Source organism: Podarcis bocagei (assembly GCF_964188305.1).
Source record: "Podarcis bocagei genome assembly, chromosome: 1".
NCBI lineage: Eukaryota > Metazoa > Chordata > Lepidosauria > Squamata > Lacertidae > Podarcis > Podarcis bocagei.
The window spans coordinates 135352200-135370478 of NC_138125.1; the positions used below are offsets into that span (position 1 = coordinate 135352200).

Below are 18279 nucleotides of genomic sequence, written 5' to 3' on the forward strand. Positions count from 1 at the left end.
GTGCACAAGATCTTGCAAGAAACCTCCACCACTGTTGGCTCTGATTTTCCGCTGGTAGGCTTCCACTGCTGGAGGCAGCTGCCTCGACTCACCTCTTATTTATTTATTTATTTATTTATTTATTTATTTATTTATTTATTTACAGTAATTATTAAATTTCTATGCCACCCTTCACCTGAGGATCACAGGGCAGTTTACAATATAAAAACACACAAAAATATAACATGCACATCATGGCTCTGCTGCGGGCTTTTAGTATGAAGAATGCCCTCAGCTATGATATTGAGTGGTGGGAAAAGACACAACACAATTCTGAATTGTAGTAATCTTGTTTCCGAGATCAGAGACGTAGTACCTCAGCAGTGTTGGTGCTGACCTTGAAAGCCCTAAATGGCCTCAGCCCAGTATACCTGAAGGAGCGTCTCCACCCCCATCGTTCAGCCTGGACACTGAGGTCCAGCGCCGAGGGCCTTCTGGCAGTTCCCTCACAGCAAGAAGCAAAATTACAGGGAACCAGGCAGAGGGCCTTCTCGGTAGTGGCGCCCTCCCTGTGGAACGCCCTCCCATCAGATGTCAAGGAAATAAACAACTATCTGACTTTTAGAAGACAACTGAAGGCAGCCCTGTTTAGGGAAGTTTTTAATGACTGATGTTTTAATGTACTTTTAATCTTTTGGTGGAAGCTGCCCAAAGTGACTAGGGAAACCCAGCCAGATGGGTGGGATATAAATAACGAATTATTATTATTATTATTATTATTATTATTATTATTATTATTCAACAACCTTCTCTGGATTCAGTGGTGAACATCTCAGTTCAAAACAGAGGCAAAAGGTTTTAAAGGGAAACTCAGTGAGAAAAGCCTAGATTAAGGGTTAAGAAAGTTGACTATATTAAAATATTCCAAATGGTGTCATTTATTCATTTCATATACTGGGTTTTCTCGGGGGGGGGGGGTTGGAACCAATAAAAAATTCACTGACATCAAAAATAAGGAAGAACTTTCTAACAGTAGAAGCAGAAATTCACCACCAAAATGCTTCAGGTACAAGATATTTTGTCTCAGATCAGGAAGTGGTACGTGTGTGTACATGTTCCACTGGGTCACAACATTGATGAGACACGATTTGAGAAGAATGTTTCTCAACTTTCAATGTGGATTTATGGTAAACAAATAATACCACATTGCCTACCAACCCTCTTTTTTTAGCATGCCATTTCATATTGATTTTCTAAATTGGCTCTCCATTATCACACATTAAAAATGAGTCCAATCACCTTTGGAAAAGTGCTTGTGCTACAACACAGCAATGCAGAAACATAAGGCCAGCAATTTTCCATCACTTGAAAGGTGATTAGAAACCTAAAAATAAGTTTTGGACCTTTGAGGTCAAATACAAATGACTGTAAAATATTCAATAAGCCTTTCTCCACCCTGCTGTCTGCCTTACTTTGCTACTTTAATCACATAGCACCATTCTCCCAAGCCATCAATAACTTTCTCAGTTCTTTATAGAATCATAGAAATGTAGCGCTGGAAGGGACCCCAAGGGTCATCTAGTCCAACCCCCAGCAATGCAGAAATCTCAGCTAAAACATTCCTGACAGATGGCCATCTAACCTCTGCTTAAAAACCTCCAAGGAAGGAGAATCCACCATGTTCCAAGGAAGTCTGTTCCACTGTTGAATAGAAGGGTCTGGCAACTTCTGTTTCAGTGTATCTGAAGAAGTGTGCATGCATACGAAAGCTCATACCAAGAACTAACTTAGTTGGTCTTTAAGGTGCTACTGGAAGGATTTTTTTATTTTGACTATGGCAGACCAACACGCCTACCTATCTGTAACTGGAACCACTGTTGAACAGTTATTACTGTCAGAAAATTCTTGCTAATGTTTAGTTGGAATCTCCTTGAAGCCATTGGTTCTGGTCCTACTCTCCAGAGCAGGAGAAAACAAGCTTGGTCCTTCCTCCAGGGCACAGCCCTTTAGAAATTAAAGGACGGCTATCCTATCTCCTCTCATACTCCTCTTCTCCAGTTAAACATACTCAGCTCCCTCAAAGATAAGACTCTTGATCATCTTGGTTGCCCTCCTCTGCACACATTCTGCTTGTCAATATCATTCTAAAAATTTGGCTCCCAGAACTGGACACAGTATTCCAGGTGTGGTCTGACCAAGGCAAAATAGAGTGGTGTGATTCCTTCCCTTGATTTGGACACTATATTTCTGTTGTTGCAGCCTAAAATAGTGTAAGCTTTTTTTTTTTACTGCTACATCACACTGCTGACTCATGTTAAGCTTGTGGTCTGCTAAGACCCCCAGATCCTTTTCACATGTACCTGCACGCCAGGTGTTCCCCCATCTTATATTTGTTCATTTGGTTCTTCCTACCTAAGTGTAGAACCTGTTCCTATTGTCCCTATTGAAATTCATTTTGTTATTTTGGACCCAGTTCTCCAATCTGCTAAGGTCATTTTGAATCCATATTCTGTCTTCTGCAGCATTGGCGTCTGCCTGCCCCCCTTGCTGTCACCTGAAAATTTGATTAGCATTCCTTCAATTCCTTCATTCATGTTTATAAAGATGTTGAATATCAACGGGTCCAGGACAAAAGCCCCTGGCACCCCACTTGTCACTTTTTTCCAGGGTGATGAGGAACTGCTATTGAGCGCTCTTTGGGTTTGATCAGGAAGGAATTTAGAATGGTATATTTATAGGGCTATCAAATCGTATCCTCCCTAAAAGAGGGCACGTGTTGCAGTGAGACCTGGAGACCGATCTCCTCTGTTGTGGGTGGGTAGGACTGGTCAGCCACAACACCCGATTGGTATGTCCCTCGATGTTGGGTTCAATCTGGCCAGTGGGCGCAGTCCAAATGGATTGAGGGACCTATATACACCCATGCACATGACCCAGAGCTTCCTCTTTCGGTGCGTGGATTTGGAACAAGCTAGCAGCGTGTCCTCTGTGCAGCCAAGAGAGAGTGAATTACCTTCGACGGATTCTCTTGATGATTTCTTGTGTAGCGACTTTTAGTCTCGGATCCAGCTGCAGCTTCAAGCGCTTTGAATTTATGCAGTGTTGGGGCGATTTATGAGTTTCATTGGTGGATTGTTCTGTACAGCCGATCACTTTTGTATTGTTTGAGAATTCCCCCTCTGTTGGATCGGTGAGTTTCATTGCCCGTTTTGCATAAAGGCTGGTGGGGAATTTTCCCAGGGCTGCGAAACCCCGCCCCCCCTTGGCCCAGTCGCCATTTTAGCCCCAGCTAGTTTGGCAGGAGCGCCATTTTGTTTTGGCGGGAGCGCCATTTTGATTGCCTGAGTGCTCTTTATAATTGTGTCTTTGTTTAGTACTCCGCCTGCGTAGTAAAGAAGGGATCGAGATGCCTATTAAGAGGAATCCTAGTCCTGATCTCCCTTCAAAAAAGGTGATTAGAGGCCCGTCTCAGTCACTGCACCTGCAGTTCCTCAGCTTACGCTGGATCGCTTGGGTGAAATCATGGCTGATATTGGTTCAGACCCTGCTGCCATGACAAGGTTTAATATGGAGCTTGAGTCCTTGGCTCAGCAGTTTGGGAGGCAGCCTGATTCTCACCCTGGCCCCTCCACGTCTTCCACTGTTTTTGAGGCCCATGGTCCTTCAGATGTGAGCGAAGGGAGGCTTATGATCCTTCTGGGGCCTTGCTCTCCCAGTTTTAGCCTTCCAGGATCCCAGTGCCAGCTATCCCTAGGGGTCGTCCTAGGAGTATGGCCCGGGCTGCCTTGTTCACAGTCGGCACCCCCGGGGTCTGGGAGTTCAGGGCCTCAAGTTACACAGCATGGGAGGGGGGGACTTCTTTCCAGCCAAGCTTCTCACATGTTTTTAGTTCTGTGCAGGTTCGGTCAGCCCCTTCAAAGGAGGCGCTCAGCATCCAGTCTTCGGAGGAGGGTCCCTTCATCCGGTGGCAAGCAGCAGAGGAGTCGTCGCTCCAAATGCAGGGCCAAGAGATGCAGAGAGGCCTTCCATGCACACAAGTGTTATAGTTTGGATCATGAACCCAAGGAGGTGTCCAAGCACACACCAACGAGAGGTTTAGAATCTTTTCCTGGAGTTATGAAGTGCATTTGTTATAAATACATGTTTACCCTTAACCTTATGCCTATAAGTTCTCACACCAAATGAATAAATAAAGTTTGCTTTATTATATGAAGTAGAAGTGACAGAATACAGTCAAACCTCGGTTCTTGAATGGCTCCGTTTTCGAACGTTTCGGCTCCCGAACACCGAAAACCCGGAAGTAAATGCTCCGGTTTTCAAAAGTTTCTTGGAACCTGAATGTCCAACGCAGCTTCCGCTTGAGTGCAAGATGCTCTTGCAACCAATCGGAAGCTGCGCCTTGGTTTTCGAACATTTCGGAAGTCAAACAGCCTTCCAGAATGGTTTACATTTGACAACTGAGGTTTCACTGTATATCAAAATGCTGCTTCAGACAGCAAAATTACAATTTAAGAGGCAGCATCTCACGTAATACATACACATGTTGATCAAAAAGAATAACAGAAATACCTATTTTCAAAAAAGTTTGTAGAAAAGTGAGTATGGCAATTTTGCCACAGAAACCTGCACTAAATAGCAAGGCAGAAATGGTTAGGGAAGAATATACCTGTCCTTCAGTTCATTTATGTTGGTCCTTGAGAGCACTGGGCAAGTTCTATTGGAGCTAGCAGAGCCAACTGACTACTCAAATATCTGAGGTTTTAATAATACTCTTAGCTAACGCCTTCTAGTAGGGAAGGGGGCGGGGGCTTGAGATGAGCAATTCCTGTCTTTCTCCCAGAGTTCCTGCCCATTTTAAAGAAAGTCATCCTAGTGGGCTGTGACTGAATTGTCTGCTCTCTGTCTCACCATTCTCTGGATGCCCCTCATTCAGGAATTTGAATAGATTATACCTGGCAACTAAATTTGCTTGTGTTGACCTTTACAAGGACCTTTGATGTATTTCTTGAAAGCCTTCAGGACACATTTTGAGATGAGGATGGTATCAGGCTTGCACCAAGGTCAAACAATGTTCATGATGGAGAAGCTTATGTCACATTTAAATTATGTCAACCTTTATGCAGTCGTTCCGCTCCTTCCTCCTGGGCCGTGTCCAGAAAGTGGGGGGGGGGAGAGTGTTCAGACCCCTGGGCTCTCACTTGTGGGGTGCCTCAGGGTTTCATCCTCTCCCCCATGCTTTTAAACATCTATATGAAGCCACGGGGAGAGATCACCAGGAGTATGGACTGGATGTTCATCAGTATGTGGATGATACCCAGCTCTTCCTCTCTTTCAAATCAGAATCAGTGAAGGTGATGAAGGTCTTGTGTGAGTGCCTGGAAGCGGTTGGAGGATGGATGGTGGCTAAGAGATTGAGGTTGAATCCTGCTTCAGTGTCCTTCCTTTTTCATAGAATTGTAGAGTTAAAAGGGATCATGATGATCACCTAGTCCAATCCCCTGCAAGGCAGCAATCAGGTAAATTTCAGGGCCCCTGGGGTGGGGCGGTGTAATAAGCCAAGGCAGGCACAACTTTCAGCCAAGCAGGCTCTGCCTAACAGGGGTGCTCACTTTTCCAAGTGACCCTATTCAATTTATTTCAACATCCCTAAAAGCTATATTGCTGCATTTGCAATTACGCCCCTCAATTAAGCTTCCATAATGTGGGCACGAAAGTGCCAGGTTTAGGACTGCCCTAGATATCACTCTGAGCTGCTTCTTGCATAGAAGGAGTCCAGGTGACACCTCCATTTGTGCAAAACAAGACCTAGTGGACATCAACCTTTGTGATGGCCAATCCTCTCCAGTATTACCCAAATCAGAGAAGTGTGCAAAAGGATGACAAATATTTCATAAAAATTCCTTGGGTATTCAACATCTGTGTCAAAAGCTGAAGATTTAATCTCCAGCAAATGAGCGAACAACTTAAACTATCATGGAGAATAAAAGGATGCAGCAGCCCACCTTCTGTCATCCAGAAGGAGTCACCATCCAAGTGCAAGGAAATACCGCCACCAACTGGTCAGATGGATGTCAGTAACCTACTTTTCATCTTTACCTGGAACAACCAGATGATATACAAGCACGGATGTTGCAACTTAAAAACTGTACTGAAATCATGAGGGCCCATGTACCCAAACTGCCAACACAAACAAACCTTGCATTGGGAAGTATTTGTTTAAATGTCCAAGTCACTTTCAAATGACCACTTTGCAACATGTGCTTTTGAATTAGAAAACAAGTGGCCATCCATCCTTCCAAAAACAATGGAAATTGGTTGCAGCATTTTTCATTGAAGACGTTGCAGGTAAGTAAACTTGTACTTGAACTCAGCACTGAACTGTGCTATATGGCTGTATGGAATCATAAAGATAATCTACTATCTTTGATACCATCGACCATGACATCCTTCTGGAGCATCTAGAGGAGCTGGGAGCACTGTTATACAGTGGTTCCGCTCCTTCCTCCTGGGCCGTGTCCAGAAAGTGGTGTTGGGGGGTGAGAGTTCAGACCCCTGGGCTCTCACTTGTGGGGTGCCTCAGTGCTCCGTCCTCTCCCCCATGCTTTTTGAAATCTATATGAAGCCGCTGGGAGAGATCATCAGAGGGTTTGGGCTGGGTATTCATCAGTATGTGGATGATAACCAGCTCTACCTCTCCTTCAAATCAGAACCAGTGAATGTCCTGACTGGAGGCAGTTGGAGGATGGATGGCGGCTAACAGATTGAGGTTGAATCCTGACAAGGCAGAAGTACTGCTTTTGGGGGGCAGGGGGCAGGTGGGTATGGGGGACTCACTGGTCCTGAATGGTGTGACTGTACCCCTGAAGAACCAGGTGCAAGGCCTGGGAATCATTTTGGACTCACAGCTGCCCATGGAGGTGCAGGTCAATTCTGTGTCCAGGGCAGCTGTCTACCAGCTTCATCTGGTACGCAGGCTAAGACCCTACCCATCTGTGGACTGTCTCGCTAGAGTGGTGCATGCTCTGGTTATCTCCTGCTTGGACTACTGCAATGCGCTCTACGTGGGGCTACCTTTGAAGGTGACCCGGACACTACAACTAATCCAGAATGCAGCTGCCAGACTGGTGACTGGAAGCGGCCGTCGAGACCACATAACACCGGTCTTGAAAGACCTACATTGGCTCCCAGTACGTTTCCAAGCACAATTCAAAGTGTTGGTGCTGACCTTTAAAGTCCTAAACAGCCTCGGCCCAGTATACCTGAAGGAGTGTCTCCACCCCCATCATTCTGCCCAGACACTGAGGTCCAGCGCTGGAGGCCTTCTGGCGGTTCCCTCATTGCGAGAAGCCAAGTTACAGGGAACCAGGCAGAGGGCCTTTTCAGTAGTGGCACCCGCCCTGTGGAATGCCCTCCCATCAGGTGTAAAGGAAATAAACAACTATCGGGCTTTTAGAAGACATCTGAAGGGAAGTTTTTTATTTTGATTTTTTTATTTTGCTTTTAATATTATTATTAATATTCTGTTGGGAGCTGCCCAGGGTGGCTGGGGAGGCCCAACCAGATGGGTGGGGTATAAATAAATTATTATTATTAATTATTATTATTATTATTATTATTATTATTATTATTATTATTATTATTACTACTACTACTACTACTACTACTACTAGAGGTAGTATTTAGTAACCTAGCACATGGTCAAGGAAGTGAGGAGCTGGTGAAGTGGTTCAAGTGGAACACCCTGCTGAATCCTGGCATATTACTTCTACGATGGGTGTTTACAACCAGCAAGAGTTCTTAAACATTCAAACACGGAGGAAAGCAAAATGGCAGGTCTTTTTCAGGGGTTTAAACAGGAGTCATATTTTTAAAACTTAACTTCCCATTCCATTTGTATCTACAATGCATACCCTCCAAAATTTATCTGATTAAAATAGGGACGTCCCACTCCATAATGATATTTTTACTATTTATACCCCACACATCCTACTGGGTTGCCCCAGCTTCCAACATATATAAAAACATAACAAAACATTAAACATTAAAAAAAATCTTCTTTATACAGAATTGCCTTCAGACAGCTTGGGAGCTGAATGACTCCATACCCTCCAACATTTCTCTAATGAAAATAGGGATGTCCTAAGGAAAAGCGGGACATTCCAGGATCAAATCAGAAACCAGGACGGCTTCTCTAAATCAGGGATGTCCCTGGAAAATAGGGACACTTGGAGGGTCTGTACAATGCCATCATTTTATCAATATAAAGAACATGATAAAGGAGACTACCTACTCAAAGGTCTGGGATCCTTTCAGCTTTTAGTGAAATATACTACCTAAAGAATATACTTTGAACCTAATTTAAAGAATATTTCATGCATCCATGTTATCCTTATAGAAATAATGCTGGCACACAACCTACATAGGTCTACACTTGTGAAGAAACTTTTGGGTCCCAAATGGAGGAAGAAGTACAGACTCAATGTTTTAGTGCCAGATTATCTGTTGCAGCATGCATAAATGAAATGAAGGTGATTAACCAGTGAAGCTTCAATATATGCTTCTCTTGTGGCTCAAATCCAACAACCGTGGACAGTTCAAGAATTTCCATTCCTAAGTTGACACTTCAGGGTTTTGCCAACTCAGGAAAGGTTTTCCTCCCATGCTTGCTCATCCCAGACAAAATTGTTGTTGCTAGACTATGAAAAGATCCTATAGGTATCCCACAAGGAAGCAAAGGCTGCAGAGGCAACAGACTAGTTCAGTGGTATAGCACGCTTTGCATGCAGAAGGTTTCAGGTTCAATCCCCAGCCAGCATCTCCAGGTGGAGCCAGGAATGCCCCCGTCTGAAACCCAGAAGAGATCCTGCTACTCAGTGTGCACAATACTGAGTTTGATGAACCAATGATCTGACTCTGTGGAAGGCAAACTCATGTGATGTTCCTAGGAGGGTGTGGGACATTTCAATGATGAAGTTCAGTCAGCCAGGAAATGCATTTAAACTGTAATCCTAGACTTGTTTACCTGGGAGTTGGCATTTGAGTACAATTGCATAGAATTGCATTGTTAATGTTCCTGAGGCCTGGTTGACAGGAATAGGCTGGCCAAGTACAAATGCATCTATTTATACTGCTGAGCCACGTGAGTTTCAAAAATGGTGTAGTGAGTCTTAGTTCTACTGTTACCTTTACAGTTAACAGGTTGCTAGCCTAACGTCACAGAACTGGGAGCAAGCCCCACTTAGTTCAATAAGGCTTACATCTGAGTAGACATGGTTAAAGCAGCAATCTCATTTATTTTGCTGTTCTCTTTCTGTGCTTTTCCATCTTATTGCCTGATAGGCGATTACTGTACTTTTGTTATTCCACATGAATGAATACAATGTGCTGTTGTTACAAAAACAATCAGTCTATTGTGCTGTACATTCTCATTACCAGCCTGGTCTTGCAAAATATTTAAATAAAAACAATGCTGAAAAACCTGAACTGCAGAAAATGAAAAATTCAGGCAAACTCAGAAAACAACTTGGGAATTATAATCTTCTCATGTGGAACTGAGGTGAAGCAGAACAGCCATTAGGAAGCAACAGACCACCATTCTTTTGAGTGTAGGTGTGTTGGGGGGTGATATTCTACACAGCAAAAAGCTTACCTTTTACCTTTTACATTTACAGAAAATGACTGTGAAAAGATTTAACATTTCAATACCAAAAAAATCCTTAAAATATTATTGCTTTCTCATATGATTAAAAACTCCAAACCCAGAATATTTTTTACTGTGTTTCAGTAAATTCACACTGGTAGCTTGAGCTCCGGTAGGGGGAAAGAAAGAAGGAAGCATTTCAGAGATGTTTACATTCTTACAGCACAATCCTGAGAAGGTTTACTAAAAATAAATCCCACTATGCTCAGGGGGGGCTTACTTCAATGTAAGTGTACATAGGATTTTATCCAAGTTTGTTCAGCCTCGTTCATTTAAATGTCTTCCAGGCACCTGATCTGAATTGTAATTATCTCTCCAGAGTCAGATGACAGAAATGAGAGATAGAGATGGATGTCATCCACATATAAATTACATCCCTACCCAAAATTCTGGATGCCATCACATTGCTCCACTATTAAACATTGACAGGGTAATACACATACCCTCCAAGTGCTACAATTTGGCTGGGACAATCACAGAAAATCATGAGCTGTCACGGATTTGTACCTTTGTCCCCAATGTCCCGAATTGCATTTCACTCTACACTTTACTCTCTCTGTGACCACTTTTTTATCTCTGTGGACTCCACAGGCTTAGGAGGAAACGCCATCCTACTCAGCAATGAGGCTTACTTCCAAGTAAGTGTGCAGGGCTTCTGTGGGGGGCAAGTGGGAAGCAGTGTTGTTGTTATTATGCATGTGGAGGGGGGGAACCTGGCAAGAAATGTCCCGATTTCTTCTTGGAAAATGTTCGAGAATATGAATACATTCAGTGGGACCTACCTGAAAGTTACAAAATCATTTGCAAGGTTTGTGAAATGCTTCTTCAGGAAAAAATAAATGGTGAGGCATTTGGAGGCATGCTAAGAGAAAGATGCCCCAGCGTGGGCTGTGGCATAATTTCAGAAATATCAGAAAGGTAATTTTAGACTTTAAATGCAACCTTTTCTTTCCAACCTATGGGAGGGGGTTGCTGTGTGTAGGTGGGAGCAGACCCATGTTGCAAGTTTGTACTGGGCCCTGAGAGGCGCAGTGGCCTCTTCCATAGTGTTGGTGCAGAATGCAGCTGCCATTTGGGATCAGTCCTTAACTGCACCTGTAGTAATAATAAACAACTATCTCAATTAAAGATAAGCTAAATTGGCTACATTACCACCAGATTAACGAATTGTATAAACTGGATAAGAAAAATGGTTTTGCCTTGGAAAAATCTAAGTTGGAGATGGAGCTGTTAGATACTGAAGGTAAAAACTTATCTAAAATGTACAAGCTTTTGCTGGACTGGCATACGAAAGATGAACAAGTTAAATCGGTGATGATAGATTGGGCAAGAGATTTAGGACATAACATAATGTTTGAGGACTGGGAAAGACTGTGGAAGAAAGGGGTGAAGTTCACCGCATGTACTTTGTTAAAGGAAAATATTATGAAAATGATGTATAGATGGTATTTGACCCCTGTAAAATTAGCAAAGATGTATCATAATTGTGATAATACATGTTGGAAATGTAAAAAAAAGGAAGGAACATTTTTTCTTATGTGGTGGACCTGCTCCAAGGTAAAAAACTTCTGGGAAAAGATTTATAATGAATTGAAAAAAATGTTGAAATATACATTTATAAAGAAACCAGAGACCTTTCTTCTTGGAATAACAGGTTCGGAATTGCCCAAGAAAGATGTTAATCTATTTTTGTATGCCACAACTGCGGCTCGTATTTTGTTAGCTAAAAAGTGGAAAACCCAAGAACTACCAACAGTAGAAGAATGGCAGATGAAGATGATGGATTGTATGGAGCTAGCTGATCTAACCGGAAGAGTCCGCGACCAGAAGGAGGAGGAACACCACGAAGAATGGAAGAAATTTAATGATTATTTAGTTAAATTTGTTAAGCTAAAATAACTGGAAATAGCGTCCAGATACTTAAAGGGCTTAGGATTGTATCTATGTTAATTGATAAAATAATATGTTTAATACAAGAAGGAGAAGATTTAAAGATGTTAATGTTTAATTTAAAGGGTATTAAAATTGGGATTTGGAAAACCATTATAAGGATATGCAATGAAATTCAACTAAGGGGAAACGAGGAAGTCATTTTACAAAGTAAATAACTGTTATTTTCAATAAGGTTATGATTTATGTTTTGTTTGTTTTATATTTCTGTTTGTCATTGATATTGTAAAAACTAATAAAATTTTTGCAAAAAAATAATAATAAACAACTATCTGACTTTTAGAAGACAACTGAAGGCAGCCCTGTTTAGGGAAGTTTTTAATGTCTGATGTTTTATTGTATTTTTAATATTTTGTTGGAAGCCGCCCAGAATGACTGGGGAAACCCAGCCAGATGGGTGGGGTATAAATAATAAATTAGTAATACAGTGGTACCTCGGGTTATAAACTTAATTTGTTCCGGAGGTCTATTCTTAACCTGAAACCGTTCTTAACCTGAGACACCACTTTAGCTAATGAGGCCTCCTGCTGCCGCCGCACCACCGGAGCATGATTTCTGTTCTCATCCTGAAGCAAAGTTCTTAACACGAGGTACAATTTCTGGGTTAACAGAGTCTGTAACCTGAAGCGTCTGTAACCTGAAGTGTCTGTAACCCGAGGTACTGTAGTAGCAGTAGTAGTATTTCTGCCCAAAATTGAGCTGAAAGTCTTAGATGAAGGGTGGATGCAAATATAAACAAACAAACAAATACCAATGAATTAATAAACAAGCAACCCTGCGGGATTGGTCAGTTTTATCATCTCTAGTACCTTTCTTGGGTTCAAAAATGAGATGCTGTTACTCATATCTTGATAAAAGTACTGTTCGTGTCAGCACAAAATGGGCTGATGGAAAAGCTGTGCCTGTACTCTGTTCTGGTGAGTACTGTCACACAAAAAAGCTCTGATCATCTCCACAGTGCAGACAGGGGGATGAGAGAGCTTCCTAGTGTCCCTAGCCTCTCACTCTGACTGTGCTGCTCCGGTTCCAATTACACAGTAGGAAGATTTTCTGCTCTCTTGTGCTAGTTGAGGACTTGGAGCCTGAGGCCAGCTTGCCTCTTTGCTTGACGTATTTTCCAACCTCCCCAGGCCCACCTTTATTTTAAAATACCCATGCTGCCATGCCTGTTATAAGCGTTACTGAAGACAACTTAATTAATATAAGTTATATAAACCAATGTATCTTTGGTTTTAAATAATGCTTTTGTACTTTTCACATATTGCCACTAAAGTCCTTGACTAATTAAGATGGTTTGAGTGTACTATTTACATGATTGCTAAGCAAGGGGTTTGTCTCTATAGCAACAGTTGTATGAAAAAACCTCCTTCCCTATTAAAATTAATCCTCTGGGATTCAGATGCTGTACTGGGAATATAACAAAGACATTATTTTATGTTTAGATTGGCTTGACACAGTCCACAATCTTATTTATATAAAATGAAATTTAAAATTACTACAATGAACTGGTGGATGGTTTCATATCTTCCTTGTTTAATAAAGCCTACAAGAATGTATTAGTTAACATTATTTTACATCTCATGTGGGACAATGGACTTGAAGCAGTCAGCTTCTGTTAGTAATATCACCTTTTCAATTCACCAGCCTTTTAATTCCCTCCTGTCAGGGGCTCAGGAACAGAGGCACAGGGGAGAGAGGAAATGGAGAGCGAAGGGGAAGAATCTGAGGGGAGCGTAGGGGAGTATGGCAGTGACCCGAGAGATTCCATGAGCTTCTCCAGCGAATCAGAAGATTCCCAGAAGGAGGCGCCGATGGCCAGGGCAAGGGGGGTCCCAGGGGGGACGCACCAGAAACAAGGGGCCAGCGGGGACTCCCAAAGCAGCAGCTGGAAATCAGGACCAGCTTCCCCACCAGAGCGTAGTGGGGGGGAAGAGTCCCATGTGTCAGGGCCAGCGTCTCCTCCAGCAGGGAGAGAAGATGAGTCAGGGCTGACCACGCCCCCATCGGAGAGTGGGGGAACGGAGGGGGGGTCAGGTCCAGCTAGCCCCCCCGAAGGGGAAAGCAGTGACAGGAACAGTGTAACGGTCAGGAGGAAGGTTGCCGGCTGGGCGTGCGCGCCAAGTTCGAATTTACAGGCGCATGGGACAGCAGAAAACCCGGATTGTGAACCAGGTCCTAAAGCCCGCCGGAGGCAGGGGGAAGACTCAGGGGACTCAGCGTCAGAAGAGTCTAGGAAGGGCAAGACCCCAGCTGACAGGAGGACCCAGAGGAGGAAAGAGCAAAGGAAGAGGTGGAGCAAGGCTAGAGTCTTAAACTGGTGTCTGGGGGGAGGAGATTCAGACGGAGCTTCAGCGGTCTAGAGTTTCAGACGTAGAGCTGCACGCTGCGGCTGTGAAAGCGAAACTGAACTTCAATAAAGACTTTTGTATATAACAACGAACCGGCGTTGGTCCTTTGTGAGCTGGGACCTCGGGCAGCTCTGACACCTCCCATTACATGTGAAACATGATACAAATCTAATTGTCATTATCCATTTACAATAGCATCTTTGGGAACTGCAGAAGAGATTGCCAGTTAAAGATGAAATAGTACACCATAAAAGGAATTTTAAGGAAGTGTGCTGTGATTTTATTGGTTCAATACTTTTCGGCATTACCCACAGAACTTCAGATTTCATTTTCGTTTGGCTCAGAGAGCCCTAGCAACTTATGGGACCTTTGTTAATATCAGTTCTGTTACAAATATGCAAGTTCAGCAGGCTAGATGCAAAAAGGCACTCCTGTAGCAGCCAGCAAATCCTCGGGTTCTCAGACAGCAGCTGTTGCAGCCTTGCCCTACCTCCAAGGTTGCAATTTGGTTTTTGTGAGTTGAGGACCCACCACCTGCATAGGAGTATAATAAGACACAGGGACACATTATTTTAGGTTAATGGGCAAAGTTTGGCCACAACTTTGATTGGTTACAGCATGTGAGTAGGCTTAGGCATTGGATGAAACAGCAATACCAGACTGCACCCCGCACAGCCGGGAGTCATATCAGGGTTAACCACCAATGGGAGGAGCTTGTTGATGCAAATACAACTGGAAGCTCCCCCATGATGTCACCGGGGGTCCTGCCATGGCCCTAGCCACCATCAGGGCATCGGACAGGATCCACGACCGCCGGATTCCTTTAACAGAATACCAAAAAGAAGAGGGGTAGATGATGGTGCGTATCCAATCCTCCAACACAGCACACATATTCCAATGTCTAACCGCCAATACCAGAAAATTGTGACAAATTGCTACGAGGTAGGCGAAGAAACCAAGAGGCTGGTGCCAATTTGCCAAATGGATAAAAAAGTGCTACCAGGCCTCTTGGGCAACCAAGGCAACCAACCGAAGTCCATAGCAAGGTCAATACGCAAAAAGAAGCTGACCTAAGAGGGAGGGAGGGTGGGAGATCTGAAGAAAGCAGGAACAGACTGGGAGCTGAGCGCTGCCGCAGCTGTTTAAATGTGGCTAGCCCCGCCCACCAGCCATCCCGATTGGTCGGCTAGAGGGCTTGGCCGCGGCAGCAGAAGCAATCAGGAGCAGGGAGCCGAGTACGCCTCCCTGCCCCCAGCGGGAAACTGCTCCTGCTCACAACCCCTCCCCTCTGGGAGGAGGAGAGGCCTGTTGTTGTTTAGTCCTTTAGTCGTGTCCGACTCTTCGAGACTCCATGGACCAGAGCACGCCAGGCACTCCTGTCTTCCACAGCTTGTCTTTGTCCATGGAGTTTTCTTGGCGGGGATATTGGAGTGGCTTGCCGGTTCCTGCTCCAAGGAGAGGCCTAGCTAACTCCAAATAAACTTTCAGCTCATTCTGCTCCAAATATTGCAAACTGGCTCCACACAGGAGTGTCCACAGGAACATTTTGGCGGCGGGGGGGGGGCAAGTAAATGCTCCAATTAAATAAACAAAAGTCTACCCTTTATAGTACCGGTATATTTGGTAACTGCGTGGTAGGAAGGCCTGGCTAGACCTAACCTCTGAGAAACTTTGCTTGTTTCTGCTTTCCATTGATGGATCCACCTGGTATCTTCATGTGCTTTAGCACTGAAACCCTAAGTCATTCCCCAATTCTCTTCACCCGCCAGTCCTTAATTACCGGCAATTGTGCTGCTGCCACAATTAATTTCACAGCCCTTCCCCTGTAATTTTCCTAAAAAGCAAACAAACAAAACCCAAATACCAGGATAGGTGGTATAATAATGGTGGACTCTATTTGCATTGGCATCAGCAGAACAATTTTTAAAATCAAACATATCTACTTCCAACCCTTGCCAACACAGCCTCAGTGTATACATGAAGGAGTGTTTCCACCTCCACACTGAGGTCCTCCTCTGAGGGTCTTCTGCTGGTTCTCTCACTGCGAGAAGCGAAGCTACAGGGAACCAGGCAGAGGGCCTTCTTGGTAGTGGCACCCTCCTTGTGGAACACAGTTGTCAAGGAGATAAAGAACTACATAACTTTTAGAAGACACCTGAAGGCAGCCCTGTATCAGGAGGTTTTAAATGTTTGATATTCTACTATGATTTATATGTGCTGTAAGCTGCCCACCTAGCAGTTCAAAAGCACATCAAGTGCAAGTAGATAAATAGGTACCACTCCGGCGGGAAGGTAAACGGCGTTTCCGTGCGCTGCACTGGTTCACCAGAAGTGGCTTAGTCATGCTGGCCACATGACCTGGAAGCTATACACCGGCTCCTTCAGCCAATAAAGCAAGATGAGCGCCGCAACCCCAGAGTTGGCCACGACTGGACCTAACGGTCAGGGGTCTCTTTATCTTTAAGCTGCCCAGAGTGGCTGGGGAAACCCAGCCAGTTGGCGGGGTATAAATAATAAAGTTGTTGTTGTTGTTACACTCGATACTCACACAGCTCTTCCAAGCCCTCATTTCCTCACAGCACCTTCAACACACACACACACACACACACACACACACACACACACACACACACCCTGCAGGCTCTCGCAGTTTGCCACAGACTCCCCTCTCCCTCAACAGTTTACCCCCCTCCTACAACCTCTCTGTCAACTGCTGCTGCCAGTCCCAGAGTAAAGCGGGGTGGAGAGGAGGAAGCCTTTCTCCCCTTCACCTCACACCACCACTGCTGGCAGAAGGAAGTGTGCATTTTGAAACAACAAAGCAAGAATGCAAAGGCTTGCCTGGGCTGGAGCACCTGCCCATTCACACTCACACACAAAGTTTTATTTGTATGCCACCTTTCCACAGTTCAAATGATGCTCAAAGCAGCTTACAATATGAAAAATAATACATAACTACAACATAACTATTGCTACTTTTACAATAAATTAAACATTTTAAAAATCCACAACCAAACGGAATAATTTCCACATAAATCACAACAAAATCTAAAACAAATATAGAAAAAACCAACAGCAACAACCCCACACCCACAAACAGCACCCCTACCCAAGAGTCTCAGTTTTTGTAGCTGGAGTCAGTCACGACCCCACCCCCACCCTGGCCAGGTGGGAAAGGGTTGCTAGGCAGGGAACAAGACTCACAGCAAAGTACGGCACATTAACTCAGCCCTGGGCTTCCCTTGCCTGCTTGCGCCTGCCTGCAAGTGAACAAGGGAGCAGGTGGGGTGGGAATATAGGAAGGCCTGCCTGGGCCACTGCTGTGCTCGCTTGCTCCACTTGCTGCTATGCTGCAGTTTGCAGGGCCACCTACTGGCAACCATGCAAACTGTAGCATTACAAAAATGTTATATAGTAAGAAATAAGACTTGAGTTAAAAAGGTCGTGTTCTCATGTCTTTGCTGCTACCTTTTGTTTCTGGGCTGACACTCACAGCTTCACTTATATTCTGGAGATTTGAATTGTTTCCTGTGAGGCAGCAGTCACTTCTCCACTACAGAAGACCAACTTAAAAACAAACCAAAAGTATAGATAATTGACGTTTCTTTGTAATCTTCTGCCCATAGCTGTCAACTTACAGATTTGAAAATAAGGGACCAGCAGCCTTGAAAATAAGGGACTTGCAGCCTCACCTGTTCCAGGCACTCCAGTCTTCCTGTCCTCCTGCAGTCTGGTCAAACTCATGCGGGTAGCTTCAAGAACACTGTCCAACCAACTTTGTAACCAGAGGTTCAACTGACTAGAATCTGAATCACATGCACCACAAGGCCTATGCAGCCTCAACTTAAGATGGCTCCCTGGTCTTGCTTTGCACTGCAAAGTTTGCAGCAGCACGTGCAACAAAATGGCGTCCAGCATTCAAAACCCCCCTCAGCTTGCATTAACTAGCCACACACAAGGCATGCAAGCTCCACCCCCCCCCCAGTCGTTCTTAGACTCCTTACTGGGTGAGCAACACAGCCAAGCAACACAGTTGGAGCCTCCCTCCTCCCTGGCCGGCAGGGAGGGAGGGAGAGGAGCTGCTTCCTTTGAAATTTAATGGACTTAAACTTGTCCACCACCCTAGTTCTCAACCATAACTATCTATATAATATTAAGTAATTATTTACTCACAACAGTGGTGGAAACAGCCTCAAATAGATTGCAATGCATCACATTTGAAACAAAAGGATCAAAACACAACAATAAATAGTGCTGTGCAAAAGCAATACAGACATTCAATATATAAGAGGACGAAATATC

The 18279-nt window shown here is 44.1% G+C and overlaps 1 protein-coding gene across 7 annotated transcripts in view; it reads right to left on the reverse strand.

The window, feature by feature from the left end:
* Positions 1-17945, reverse strand: part of TRPM8 (transient receptor potential cation channel subfamily M member 8) — a 76630-nt gene extending 58685 nt beyond the window's left edge. For all 7 annotated transcript variants that reach the window (XR_014010572.1, XR_014010573.1, XM_081204159.1 and 4 more), the window contains exon 1: positions 17670-17945. The gene's annotated coding sequence lies outside the window, so the exon portion shown is untranslated. The remainder of the gene's footprint in view (positions 1-17669) is intronic.
* Positions 17946-18279: the final 334 nt, after the last annotated feature.